Source organism: Vulpes vulpes, chromosome 8, assembly GCF_048418805.1.
Source record: "Vulpes vulpes isolate BD-2025 chromosome 8, VulVul3, whole genome shotgun sequence".
NCBI classification, from domain to species: domain Eukaryota; kingdom Metazoa; phylum Chordata; class Mammalia; order Carnivora; family Canidae; genus Vulpes; species Vulpes vulpes.
The window spans coordinates 6,153,785-6,168,282 of record NC_132787.1 but is presented as its reverse complement, the minus strand read 5'-3'; the positions used below and the strand labels follow the sequence as shown (position 1 = coordinate 6,168,282).

Sequence of the window (14,498 nt, the reverse complement as noted above, 5' to 3'; positions counted from 1 at the left end):
GAATGTAAAAATGTTGATTTATGATCCTAACAATTGCTGCCATTAGTTTTCTGCCTTCTAAAAGTGGGGGAGGAGGGGATTCAGAATAGGATGAGAATTCAAGCCTCACTGTACACATTGTCCATACAAAAAAAGGAGACAAGAAGTGAGAAATCAAGGACCTGGGCTCTAGTGGAAGTGCCCTGGAATTGAGACATTTTGCCAACTCCTAATGCCCAGCCCTGGTTAAACAGATCTGATGGCTATGATTCACTATGTTTTGCAAGTGACCAGATGACTGGTGCCACATTCTGCAACTGACAGATTTGTAAGTTTCTAGTTAAATTCTAACTTCTCCTTCTTTGGCTATAGTCCAAAGTTAGGATGTGAGCAGGGTTCAGGGCCCTCAGGGAGACATTTCTAAACTCCTGTAAGAGAATGACTCCTTCATGTGTCCACCTCAGGGATGAGCAACTGCTCCATGACACCCAGGTCATCTACAGCTAAGACTGGGTAAGTAGCTCTTTTTTGATAATCCCCAAAGGAGATGGCAACCACCAAGATACGGGTATAGTGGCTAGGAATATAGCTGCCTCTGAGCCTTAAGCTTTCAGAAGCCTATACATACAATATACATCTCTCCTAAAGGGGCAGGAGGTAGCCCCCCACTATCAAGTAGTGGTGAACTACAGAATCAGGGCTTCTTCCTCCATCCTCAGCCCCATTAGAAATACCTGTAATTTCAGGAACAGTCCTGGCCCTCACCATAATAGATGTGGAGAGATTCTCATCATTCAGTTGATGGAATAAGGGGATATAGAAAGAATGTCAGGTAAGAAAAGAAAGCACTAAAGAAGGAATAAAAAATTAGGAGTTAGAAGAAGGACTTAGAAGAAGAAAACCAATAAGAATTAGAAAGTCCAATGCCCCAACATTGGGAGATGTCAATTTCTTTTCCAAAAGAAAAAGACTAGGATTGATTGGGAAGATAACAGAGTAAAAGAACCCTAAGCTCACCTCATCCCATGAATATAACTAGGTAACACGCACATTAGCATAAATAATCCAGAAAATGATCTGAAGACTAGTAGAACAAACTTCACAACTAAAGGTAGAGAAGAGGCCACATTAAAGAAGGTAGAAAGGATTAAGACACAGTTGGAAAGTGAAACAGACCATGGCTGTTCAGGTGGGAGGGGAGCTTGAGAAGGGAAAAAAACATAAGGCAGCCCAGGAATGGAGAGGATAAATTCCCATAATATTTGCCTTTGAAAGCAAGAGGGGCTGAATGCCATGAGTTCTCACAACCAGCAGGACTTAAAGCCTGGAATTTTAAAAATCAGCCAACTAAGCTCTGAGAGAGTCCAGAGGATGTTAGGAAGCCATGTTCTTAAAAAGACAGCATGACAAACAGCCTGTACAGATATAGTGTAGAACCATCAGTTTGAAAAATGCCAGGGCAGAAAGAAAGAGAGCAACTTGTTCATCTCACAGCAGCATGGCTTGCAGAGACAGAGATCACAGAGACCTATCCAGAAACAAAGGAGCTACCAGGCTCCATTTCCCTCCCCCACTTCTCCCTCCCTGCCCAAACAACAGCCATCTATGGGAACTAGCATTGGCGCCAGATACAGAGAGACAAAAGGAGACTGAGAAATAAGTTCCGAATGAAAGAACAGGACCAAACCGCAGCAAGAGACCTAAGGGAAACAGATATAAGTAATATGCCTGATAGAGAATTTAGGGTAATGATCATAAAGATACTCACTGAATTTGAGAAAAGTGTGCAAGTCATTAATGAGACACTTAACAAAGATTTTTTTTTTTGCTATTCTCTTTTTTTTTATTGGAGTTCAATTTGCCAAGTGCCCCCCTCAGTGCCTGTCACCCAGTCACCCCCCACCTCCCACCTACCTCCCTTTCCACCACCCCTTGTTCGTTTCCCAGAGTTAGGAGTCTCTCATGTTGTGTCTCCCTTTCTGATGTTTAAAAAAAAGAACCAATCAGAGATCAAGAACACAATAAATGAAATTTAAAATGCACTTGATAGAATAAACAGCAACCTAGATAAATCACAGGAACAAATTCATGACCTGGAAGACAGAGTAATGAAAAGTAATCTAGCTAAGCAAAGAAGAGAAAAGAAAATTATGCAAATTGGGAATAGTCTTAGAGAACTCAGTGACTCCATCAAGTGTAGTAACATTCAGAGTATAGTGATCTCAGACGAAGGGAGAGAAAGGGCAGAAATTTTTTGAAGAAACAACTAAAATCTTCCCTAACCTGGGAAAGGAAACAGATATCCAGGTCCAGGAAGCACAGAGATTCCCTAAAACATTCAATTCAAAGACATCCACACCAAGACAAATAGTAAGTAAAATGGCAAAAAGTAGTGATAAAGAAAAGAGATTTTAAAGCAGCAAGATCAAAGAAGACAGTTATATACAGCTCCATAAGGCTATAAGCAGATTTTTCAGCAGAAACCTTACAAGCCAGAAGAGAGCAACATGATATATTCAAAGTGCTGAAGGGAAAAGTCTGCAGTCAAGAATATTCTATCCAGAAAGGCTATCATTCAGAATGGAAGCAGAGATAAAGAGTTTCTCAGACACACAAAACCTACTGGAGTTCATGACCTCTAAACTAGCCCTACAAGAAATATTAAGGGTGACTCTTTGAGTGGAAAGACCATAATTATGTGAGAGAATGAAAAGACACAAAAGCAACGAAATAAGTATTTCTGTAAAAAAGGATTCATAAAATAAAAGAATGTAAAATATAATACCATATACCTAAGACATGGTGGTGGAGAATAGTTCAAATTTAAGTAATCATAAACTTAATATAGATTGCTATATGCAAAAGATGTTATATACAAACCTAACCACAAATCAAAAACCAGTAATAGATATGCAAAGAACAGAGAGAAAGACATCCAAGCATATCACTAAAGAAAGCCAACAAATCATGAAAGAAAACAAAAGAAGGATCAGAGTAAATCTATAGAAACAAACACAAAACAAGTAATGAAATGGCAACAAATACATATCTATCAATAATTACCTTGAATGTTAATTGACTAAATGCTCCAATCAAAGACACAGGATGACAGAGTAGGTAAAAAAAAAAAAAATTAAGACTCAACTACATGCTGCCTATAAGAGGCTCATTTCAGACTAAAAGACACCCACAGATTGAAAGTAGGGCGATGGAGAAACATTTACCATGCAAATGGAAATGAAAAGAAAGCCTAGGAAGCAATACTTGTATCAAACAAACTAGACTTTAAAACAAAGACTGTAACAAGAGACAAAGAAGGACACTATATAATAACAGCGGGAACAAGATACAATAACTGCAAATATTTAGGCACCTAACACGAGAGTATCCACATATATAAAACAGTTAATAACAAAGATAAAGGAAATAATAGGATTACAATGATAGTTGGGGACTTTAACGCACTTACATTGACAGAGAGATCATCCAGAGTATCAGCAAGAAGACAGTGGCTTTGAATGACACACTGGACCAGGTGGATTTAACATATTCAGAACATTCCATCCAAAAAGCAGAATAGGTGATGGGCACTGTGGGGAACACTTGACGGGATGAGCACTGGGTGATATGCTATATGTTGGCAAATTGAACTCCAATAAAAAAATTTTTTTAAACAGCAGAATATACATTTTTTTCAAGTGCACATGGAATATTCTCCAGAACACACACATCACACATTAGGCCACAAAACAAGTCCCAATAAATTCAAAAAGATCAAAGTCATAACATGCATCTTTTCTGACCACAATGCTCTGAAACTAGATATCAACCACATGAAAACATCTGAGAGACCACAAAAGCATGACTTTAAACAACATGCTACTAAACAATGAATGGGTTAACCAAGAAATCCAAAAGTAAATGGAAACAAATGCAAATGAAAACACAAGAGTCCAAAACCTCTGGGATGCAGCAAAATTGATTCTAGAAGGGCAATTTAGACAGGACTACTTCAAGAAGCAAGAAAAATCTCAAATAAACAACCTAACCTTACACCTAAAGAAGCTAGAACAAGAACAACAAATAAAACCTAAGAGCAGCATAAGGAAGGAAATAAAAAAGATTACAGAAGAACTAAATGATATGAAACTAAAAAAAAAAGGGACCGTATCAATGAAACCAGGACTTAATTCTTAGAAAAGATCAACAAAATTGATAGAGCTCTAGCCAGGCTCCTGAAAAAAAGAGAACTCAAAAACAAAATCACCAATGAAAAAGGAGCTATTAACAACAAATACAAACAATTGCAACAGATTATGAAAACCTATATATCAACAAAATGGACAACTTAGAAGAAATGGATAAATTCCTAGACACACATAGTCTACCAAACTACCAAAACTAAAGCAAAGAGAAATAGAAAATTTGAACAAATTACCAGCAATAAAACTGATTCAGTAATCAATTCCCCAAAAACAAAATTCTAGGAACAGATGGCTTCATGGGTAAATTCTACAAAATATTTAAAAAATAGTTGCTAACTATTTCTTCAACTATTCCAAAAAATAGAAGAGTAAAAAAAAAAAATTCAAATTCATTCCAAGAGGTCAATATCACCCTGATACCAAAACCAGAAAAAGACACCACAAAAAAAGAAAAATACAGGCAATTATCTCTCATGAATATAGATGCAAAACTCCTCAATAAAATATTAGCAAACTGAATCCAACAAAATTTTTTAAAAATCACACACCATGATCAAATGGGATTTATTCCCGGATGCAAAGTTGGTTCAATATTCACAAAACAATCCATGTGATATGTCACATCAATAAGAAAGGATAAAAACCATATGATCATTTTAACAGATGCAGAAAAATCATTTGATGAAGGATTACATCCATTCATGCCAAAAACCCTTTGCAAAGCAGGTCTAAAGGAAACATAACTCAACATAATAAACGCCTAATATGAAAAACCCACAGCAACATCTCACTCTATGGTGATAAAACTGAGAGCTTTTCCCCAAATGTCAGAAACAAGACAAAAATATCCATTCTTACTGCTTCCATTCAACATAGTTCTGGAAGTCCTAGCTACAGCAATTAGACAACATAAAGAAATAAAAGGCATCCAGATTGCTAAGGAAGAAGTAAAATTCTCACTATTTGTAAATGACATATAAGAAAGAACCTTACAGACTCCACCAAAAAAAAAAAAAAATAGAACTGATACATGAATTCAGTAAAGTCTCAGGATACAAAATCAATGTACAGAAATCTGCTACATTCCTCTACACTAATAATAAAGCAGCAGAAAGAAATTAAGAAAATAATCCCCTTTACAATTGCACCAAAAAACAAGAAAATATCTAGGAATAAACTTAACAAGAGGTGAAAAACCTACACTCTGAAAACTACAGAACACTGATAAAAGAAATTCAAGATGATACAAAGAAATGGAAAGACATTCCATGTTCATAGGTTAGAAAAAAGAATATTCTTAAAATTCTACACATTTAATCTACATATTTAATGCAACGCCTATCAAAATGCCAACAGCATTTTTCACAGAACTGGAACAAACAATCCTAAAATTTGTATAGAACCACAAAAGACTCCAAATAGCCAAAGCAATCTTGAAAAAGAAAAGCAATGCTAGGAACATCACAATTCCAGACTTGAAGTTAAATTGCAAAGCGGTAGTTATCAAATAATGTAGTACTGGAACAAAAATAGACACATACATCAATAGAATAGAAAACCCAGAAATAAACCAACAATTATATGGACAATTAATCATCAACAAAGGAGGATAAATATACAATGGGAAAAAGAATCTCTTCAACAAATGATGTTGGAAAAACTGGACAGCTACATCCAAAGGAATGAAACTAGATCACTTTCTTTCACCATGCACACACACAAAAAAAAACTCCAAATGGGGAAGATCTATGGGGCACTTGGGTGGCTCAGCCGGTTATGCATCCAACTCTTGATTTCAGCTCAGGTCATGATCTAAAGGTTGTGACACTGAACTATACTTTGAGCTCCATGCTGGGCATGGAGCCTGCTTAAGATTCCCTCTCTCCCTCTGCCCCTCCCCCCACAAAATGGATTAAAGACCTAAATGTGAACCTTAAAACCACAAAAGTCCGTTTTCTTAATAAATTTATTTTTTATTGGTGTTCAATTTGCCAATATATAGAATAGCACCCAGTGCTCATCCCATCAAGTGCCCCCCTCAGTGCCCGTCACCCAGTCACCCCCACCCCCCGCCCACCTCCCTTTCCACCACCCCTTGTTCGTTTCCCAGAGTTAGGAGTCTCTCATGTTCTGTCTCCCTTTCTGATATTTCCCACTCATTTTTTCTCCTTTCCCCCTTATTCCCTTTCACTATTTTTTATATTCCCCAAATGAATGAGACCATATGTTTGTCCTTCTCTGATTGACTTATTTCACTCAGCATAATACCCTCCAGTTCCATCCACGTTGAAGCAAATGGTGGGTATTTGTCGTTTCTAATGGCTGAGTAATATTCCATTGTATACATAAACCACATCTTCTTTATCCATTCATCTTTCGATGGACACCGAGGCTCCTTCCACAGTTTGGCTGTTGTAGACATTGCTGCTAGAAACATCTGGGTGCAGGTGTCCTGGCATTTCATTGCATCTGCATCTTTGGGGTAAATCCCCAGCAGTGCAATTGCTGGGTCGTAGGGCAGATCTATTTTTAACTCTTTGAGGAACCTCCAAACTGTTTTACAGAGTGGCTGCACCAGTTCACATTTCCACCAACAGTGCAGGAGGGTTCCCCTTTCTCTACATCCTCTCTGACATTTGTGGTTTCCTGCCTTGTTAATTTTCCCCATTCTCACTGGTGTAAGGTGGTATCTCATTGTGGTTTTGATTTGTATTTCCCTGATAGCAAGTATGTGGAGCATTTTCTCATGTGCTTGTTGGCCATGTCTATGTCTTCCTCTGTGAGATTTCTGTTCAAGTCTTTTGCCCATTTCATGATTGAATTGTTTGTTTCTTTGCTGTTGAGTTTAATAAGTTCTTTATAGATCTTGGAAACTAGCCCTTTATCTGATACGTCATTGGCAAATATCTTCTCCCATTCTGTAGGTTGTCTTTGAGTTGTGTTGATGTATCTTTTGCTGTGCAAAAGCTTCTTATCTTGATGAAGTCCCAATAGTTCATTTTTGCTTTTGTTTCCCTTGCCTTCTTGGATGCATCTCGCAAGAAGTTACTGTGGCCAAGTTCAAAAAGGGTGTTGCCTGTGTTCTCCTCTAGGATTTTGATGGAATCTTGTCTCACATTAAGATCTTTCATCCATTTTGAGTTTATCTATCACAAAAGTCCTTGAAGAGAGCAAAGGCAGTTACTTCTCTGACATTGGCCACAGCAATGTTTTTCTAGATATGTCTTCTAAGGCAAGGAATATAAAAGCAAAAACAATCATTACTACATCAAAATAAAAAGCTCTGCACAAAGGAGGAACAATAAAACTAAAAGGCAACATACAGAATGAGAGAAGATATTTGTAAATGACACATCTGACAAAAGGTTACTATCTAAAATATATAAAGAACTTATACAACTCAACACCCAAAAACACAAATAATGCAATTTAAAAATGGGCAGAAGACATGAACAAATATATCTCTAAAGAAGACATACAGATGCCTAACAGACGCATGAAAAGAAGCTCAACATCACTCATCATCAGGAAAATACAAAACAAAACTACAATAAGTACAGATTCTTCCATCTCTTTGGTTAGGTTTATTCCTAAGTATCTTGTGGTTTTTGGTGCAATTTTAAGGGATTGATTCCTTGGTTACTCTTTCTTCTGCCTCATTGTTAGTGAGGCAATGCAACTGACTTCTGTGTATTGATTTTATATCTTGTGACTGCTGAATTCTTGGATCAGTTCTAGAAATTTTGGGGTGGAGTCTTTTGGGTTTTCCACATAGAGTATCATGTAGTCCATGAGTGAAAGTTTGAGCTCTTCTTTGTTGATTTGGATGCCTTTCATTTATTTTTGTCATCTGATTGCTGAGGTTGGGCCTTCCAGTACTATGTTGAACAACAGTGGTGAGAGTGGACATCCCTGTCATGTTCCTGATCTTTGGGGAAAAGCTCTAAAATTAACAACTCAGAAAACAACAGATGTTAACAAGGATGTAGAAAAAGGGGAACCCTCCTACACTGTCCGTGGGAATACAAACTTACCAGCTACTCTGGAAAACAGTATAGAGGCTTCTCAAAAAGTTAAAAATGGAACTACCTATGACCCAGCAATTGCACTACTAGGTATTTATCCAAAGGATACATACTAGAGTGATTTGAAGAGGCAAATGCACCCCAATATTTATAGCAGAAATGTCCACAATTGCCAAAATATGGAAAGATCCCAGATGTCCATTAACAGATGAATAAGGAAGATGTGGTATACACACACACATGCATGCACACACAATAGAGATGTGGTATACACACACACACATGCATGCACACACAATAGAGTATTACTTAACCATCAGAAAGGAATGAAATATTGCCATTTGCAAACACCTGGATGGAACTAGAGGGTATTACACTAAGTGAAATAAGTCATTCAGAGAAAGATAAATACCATATGATTTCACTCATACATGGAATTTAAGAAACAAAACAGGTGAACATAGGGGAAGGGAAGTAAAAATAAAGGAAGATGAAAACAAAGAGGGAAGCAAACCATAACAGACTCTTAACTATAGGAAACATACTGAGGGTTACTGGAAGGGAGGAGGGTGGGGGGATGAGATAACTGGGTTATGGGCATTCAGGAGGGCACTTGAAGTAATGAGCACTAGGTACTGTATGCAGCTAATGAATCACTAAATTCTACACCCCTGAAACTAATCATACAGTATATGTTAACTAAATTGAATTTAAATAAAAAATTTTAAGAACTACGATGAGAAACAACAGGTATTGGTGAAGATGTGGAGAAAGGGGAACCCTCTTACACTGTTGGTGGCAATACAAACTGGTGTAGCCACTTGGAAAACAAGATGGAGGTTCTGCAAAAAGCTAAAAATAGAACTGCCCTAGATCCAGCAATTGCACTACTAGGTATTTACCCAAAGAACAAAAAATACTGATGCGAAGGAGCACATGCACCCTGATGTTTATAACGGCATCATCAATAACAGCCAAATTACAAAAAGAGCCAAAAGGCCACTGACTGATGAATGGATAAAGAAGATGTGGTATATATATATATATATATATATATATATATATATATATATACCTACAATGGAATATTACTAAGCATCAAAAAATGAAATATTGCTATTTGCAACAACATAGATGGAGTTATAATACTAAGCAAAATAAGTCCGAGAAAGACAAATGACATATGATTTCACTCATATATGGAATTTAAGAAACAAAACAAACAAGTAAAGGACTAAGAGAGAGAAAGACAAACCAAGAATCTGATTCTTAACTATACAGAAAAATACGGAAGGTTACCAGAGGTGATGAATGAAATAGGTGATGGGGACTAAAAACTATATATATTATGATGATAAGACAAAAAAGACTAGGGGAGGCAAAGATCAGGCTACAACACAGAGGTTTAATTTAGACATTAGGAATAGCTTCTCAATAATGACAACTAAGAAGAAAGAGGACTGGATAGTCAAAAAATATGGCAGCATGTTTTGCAGAGGAGTTCAGACACACTTTTATTTTAAAAGTCAGTAGGATATGTTTCAGATATGGTCCTTCATGAACCAGGAAATGAAGGTGAACTTCCTCCCTGATCTCTGTTTGAACCATTTTGGCCCTTTCTCAGTTAGCTATAGTGAAATAAAAACAATTCCTCTTAAAGAGATATAGCATTATACTTTAAACTGATCAGTGCTAAAACCAGGAAAGGGGGGCACCTGGGTGGCTCAGTCCGTGAAGCGTCTGCCTTCAGCTCAGGTCATGATCCCAGGGTCCTGGGATCAAGTCCCGTATCAGGCTCCCCACTATTCTCCTTCTCCCTCTGCTATTCCCTCTGCTTGTGCTCTCTAGCTACCTCTCTCTGTGTGTCAAATAAATAAATAAAATCTTTTTTTTTAAAGTATTAAAAACCTGAGAGGAATAACTGACAGGTAATCTCTACTCACATACATTTTAAATGTAATTATTATAAACCTTTACATATGAGGGGCACTTTAGTTTGGTCAAAACCATATTCAGGGTGCCTGGCTGGCTCAGTTCGTTGGGCATCCAACTTTTGATTTTGGTTCAGGTCATGATCTCAGGGTAATCAGATCAAGCCCCATGCCAGACTCCATGCTTAGTGGAGTCTCCTTCTCTTCCCCTCCTTCTACCCCTCCCCATGCACTGTCTCTCTCTTTCTCTCTCTCCCTCTCTCAAATAAATAAATCTTTCAAAAAACATATTTGACCTAGGTTTTTACTTAATTTTAATATTTCTCTGAGGCAAGCATGAAGAATTGTCCTGACTTTCTTGATGAAGACACAAGCTCTGATAAGCTATGACACTACATTTTCTAAGACCTGGCAAGGGCTATTTCCTGTGGGCCACATGATCATCAGAGAATTGCAACTCCCAGAGCATTAGTAATGCCCATTTCTGTGAAATGTGATAATAAAATCCCTAAGGACAGTGGAGGCCAGGGCAGGGGGGAATGGTGGGAAAGGATGGGATCTCTCCCTCTCTCATATATTCACAACTTTCTCTTATTTGGTACAGAAGTGTCGGGCCTCCAAATTCTGGGATGACCCTAAATTTGAGAAGCACTGGAGAGCTGCCATCAAGGGTCCACCCCTACAACCTAAGAAGATATTTCTCTGATAGATCAGCTTGCTACCCTGGACCCTAACCCTACAATCAAGAGAGGAAAGCCTCTTCTGCTTCTGCCAGGTGTTTCCCCACATGACCTTTCCCATGAGCTCCACTCTGTCCATTCTTACATAGTCAGGAAACCAGGCCTCATGGATCTTCACTCTAACATGGCAGGGCAGCATCAAACCAAGCAGGTGTGCTCCAATACAAGGGACAAGGAGTAAAAGAGTGGAAGGCTGAGGGCAGGGCCAAGTCATGATTTTTTGTCTCTCTGATCAAAGTATGTCAGGTGTGGATGGTTCCATATAGGGAAAATCATGGAGAGACAAGTATGGGATAAAGAGATGGAAAGTGAAAGGGAATATAAGGGAAGGGAGAAGAAATGTGTGGGAAATATCAGGAAGGGAGACAGAACATAAAGACTCCTAACTCTGGGAAACGAACTAGGGGTGGTGGAAGGGAAGGAGGGCGGGGGGTGGGGGGGAATGGGTGACGGGCACTGAGGGGGACACTTGATGGGATGAGCACTGGGTGTGTTTCTGCATGTTGGTAAATTGAACACCAATAAAAATTAATTTATTAAAAAAAAAGAGATGGAAAGGTAAGAAAGTTTAAAAACATACTAAAAAATGTGCAGCTCATTATTCCCTTCTGCAAAGTACTCTGGAATCCTGAATTACCTCTGTGGCTTAATTCAGACTCAAGAGTTAAACACAATAGGTCCATAATAGACTACATTGTCAAGATTTTCATTACTAAAGTACTTGAGTGTGCCCTCAAAGGCATTGCTTGAGTGACGTATGACACATACTGTGCATATGACACAGTTCCCTACTCTCTAGTTTCATCTGATACCTAATATCATTTAGAGAAGGTGACTCTCAGACACTTACCTGTGGCATATACTAAGCTAGTCACACTCTCTATATGGCCTGTGTTGGGAATTCCTTTCAAGAAAGAGTCTGAGTGATGGGTGACGAAGAAAGTGGGCTTATCTGCATGTGTCTAAATACAGTAACTGTATTTCCTTGAATAGTCCCCTTTAAATACTTTATCTCATATTTATCCCCCATATATCAGCAAAATACACAGGTTTCCAATATTTTGGCAAAAAAGAATACAGCTTTCTGAAAGAACACATACACATACAAAAACTCTGTCATCATTCAAAATTCAATTTGGTTCAGAAATTAAGGCAGGGAGCTTCCTTTTCCTCCAGTAAAACACAGGCAGCAATGTAGGATAGCAAAGAGTGAAAACTACATAGAAAGATGGTATACAACCAGTATACTTCATCCCTTGCCTCATGTTGGATATCTTGGGACAGGGTCATGAAAGCAGTGCCACCTGCCTAGTGGACCAAATTTCTTTCATTTCCATTCATGTGACTACGACATCTAGGACACAGCTTTAGTTACCTGAAAAAGAGAAGTCATTAGCAGACATCACCAATGCCCCGAAGTAACAGTGATACTCATGGGCAGAGACTCCAGGATCTATGGCTGCACCTGGGAACTTGGAAATCGAATGAAACCCAATCACATCACAATCACCAAGCAAAGAAACCAGAAAACAACTGATAAAATAAATGTGATACAAAAGACAATTACTTTATTGATCCTTACTGGGTAACAGAATATAGTGACTGGATGTCCAAGGTTGGTTCATAAAACAACACTGTAGATTAGGGAAAGATATGGATTATAAGGTCACCTTGACTCAAGCAGTAAGTGCTTATAGACATAAATGAAAAACTCATATTTTATGACATAAAATAGTATCATTTGTAGTTCATGCATACTGTATTATTGTACAGCAAAAATAAAAATCCAGATGGATAATCATTATCTTCATAACTACAGATGATGGAGACTGTTTTTATTGTGGCTATCTGAATTTGCTAAATAAAATTATGACATGTAGTCCAAATAATGCAATAACCTCCTTATCATGTTAATTTTTCATTTCTTTAAAGATCTATTGCACTAAGTAATTGAACAATAATTCAAGTAGAATAACCCAGGAAAAAACTATTTGGTCTTGGTGTCTGGAGTCTGGCTGACAGCTTAAGCATTGCCAATGTCTCCAGCCCTGCCTTATTCCATCTCCCTTTTCTTTTAGAGGCTCCAAATTCACAAAGCTTAAATAACAAAGTAGAGCTTAAAACATTGGATTGAGTGTTTACAATTTTTTTGCCCAAGACCTATTGAACAGTGGTATACCAATGAAATATTAGACATTAGGTATGTAATGAATGAGTGACTTTTTAAAAAAACAACAATACTCTTTCAGAAATTGCTAACTACTTTGTAACTTCATGACTTAACCTGGTAATAAAAAAAAGTTGTTAAAAGTCTACCTTTTCAAGAAAAATTGAAAGGGAAATATTTTCAGGGAAACAGCAGCTAAGTACATTTAGCACCGGTATACTTTCACAACAGAAATACTGAAAGGATTTGCTTATATAGAAGGAATATGTTCCTAAATGGAAACATTGAAATAGAGGGATAAATTAAGAGCAACTGAAAGTTTAACATGTGAGTTTAAGAATATTGGTCTGTATAGTAACAATAATGTCTTGAGGATTATACACACGTCTCACTCACTCACCTTTGCTCCTTTGTTTTGTTTCTTAAATTCCACATACGAGTAAAATCATGTGGTATTTGTCTTTCTCTGACTGACTTATTTTGCTTAGCTTTGCACTCTCTAGCTCCACCCATGTTGTTGCAAATGGCAAGATTTCCTTCTTTTTTGTGGCTGAATAATATATATGTGATGTGATATATTTATCACATCTTCTTTGCCCATTCATCTGTCAATAAACACTGGACTGCTTCCATAGTTTTTGGCTATTATAAATAATGCAATAAACATAAGGGTGCATGTAGCCATTTGAAATAGTGTTTTGTATTTGGGGGGTAAATACTAGAAGTGCATTTACTAGATTGCAGGGAATGTCCACTCTTATGACTTATATTCAGCATAGCATTGGAAGTCCTAGCCACAACAAAAAGAAATAAAAAGCATCCACATTGGTAAAGAAGTAAAACTTTCAGTATTTGCAGATGACATGATACCATATATAGAAAATCCAAAAGACAACCCTTCCCAAAAAATACTAGAATTAATAAATGAATTTAGTAGAGTCACAGGATACAATATCAACATACAGAAATCTATTGCATTCCTATACACTAATAACATAGTAGCAGAAAGAGAAATTAAGAAGACAATTCCATTTACAAGCGCACCAGAAGTAATAAAGTACCTAGGAATAAACTTAACCAAAGAAGTAAAAGACCTGTAGTCTAAAAACTATAAATCATTGATGAAAGAAATTGAAGACTACACAAAGAAATGGAAAGACCTTCTGTACCTATGGATTGGGGGAATAAATTTTATTAAATTGTCTGTGCCTTTGCCTTTTTTAACTAGGGATTTCCTATCTGCTGGGCACATAACAGCAGACTACCATATGAAGTATCCTTTTTCAATACAGGAGCTCCTACTCATGGAGAAAGCAGACTACTATATACTTCAGTGGGAAGACACAAAATTTAGACCAACAAGAGAAAGTGTTCTATCTTTGAACCTACAGGTCTCTACCTACCTGCTCGTGAATAGAATGCACTTACTCCATTTCAGCATATTCCTGAGT

At 37.4% G+C, this 14,498-nt stretch overlaps 1 long non-coding RNA gene across 1 annotated transcript; it reads left to right on the top strand.

The window, feature by feature from the left end:
* The first annotated feature begins 409 nt into the window (after positions 1-409).
* On the top strand, positions 410-12,387 carry LOC140599819 (uncharacterized). Its single transcript, XR_012002812.1, has 3 exons — positions 410-492; positions 10,745-10,915; positions 12,239-12,387. It is a non-coding gene; the product is annotated as an uncharacterized lncRNA (long non-coding RNA).
* The last annotated feature ends 2,111 nt before the right edge of the window (positions 12,388-14,498 follow it).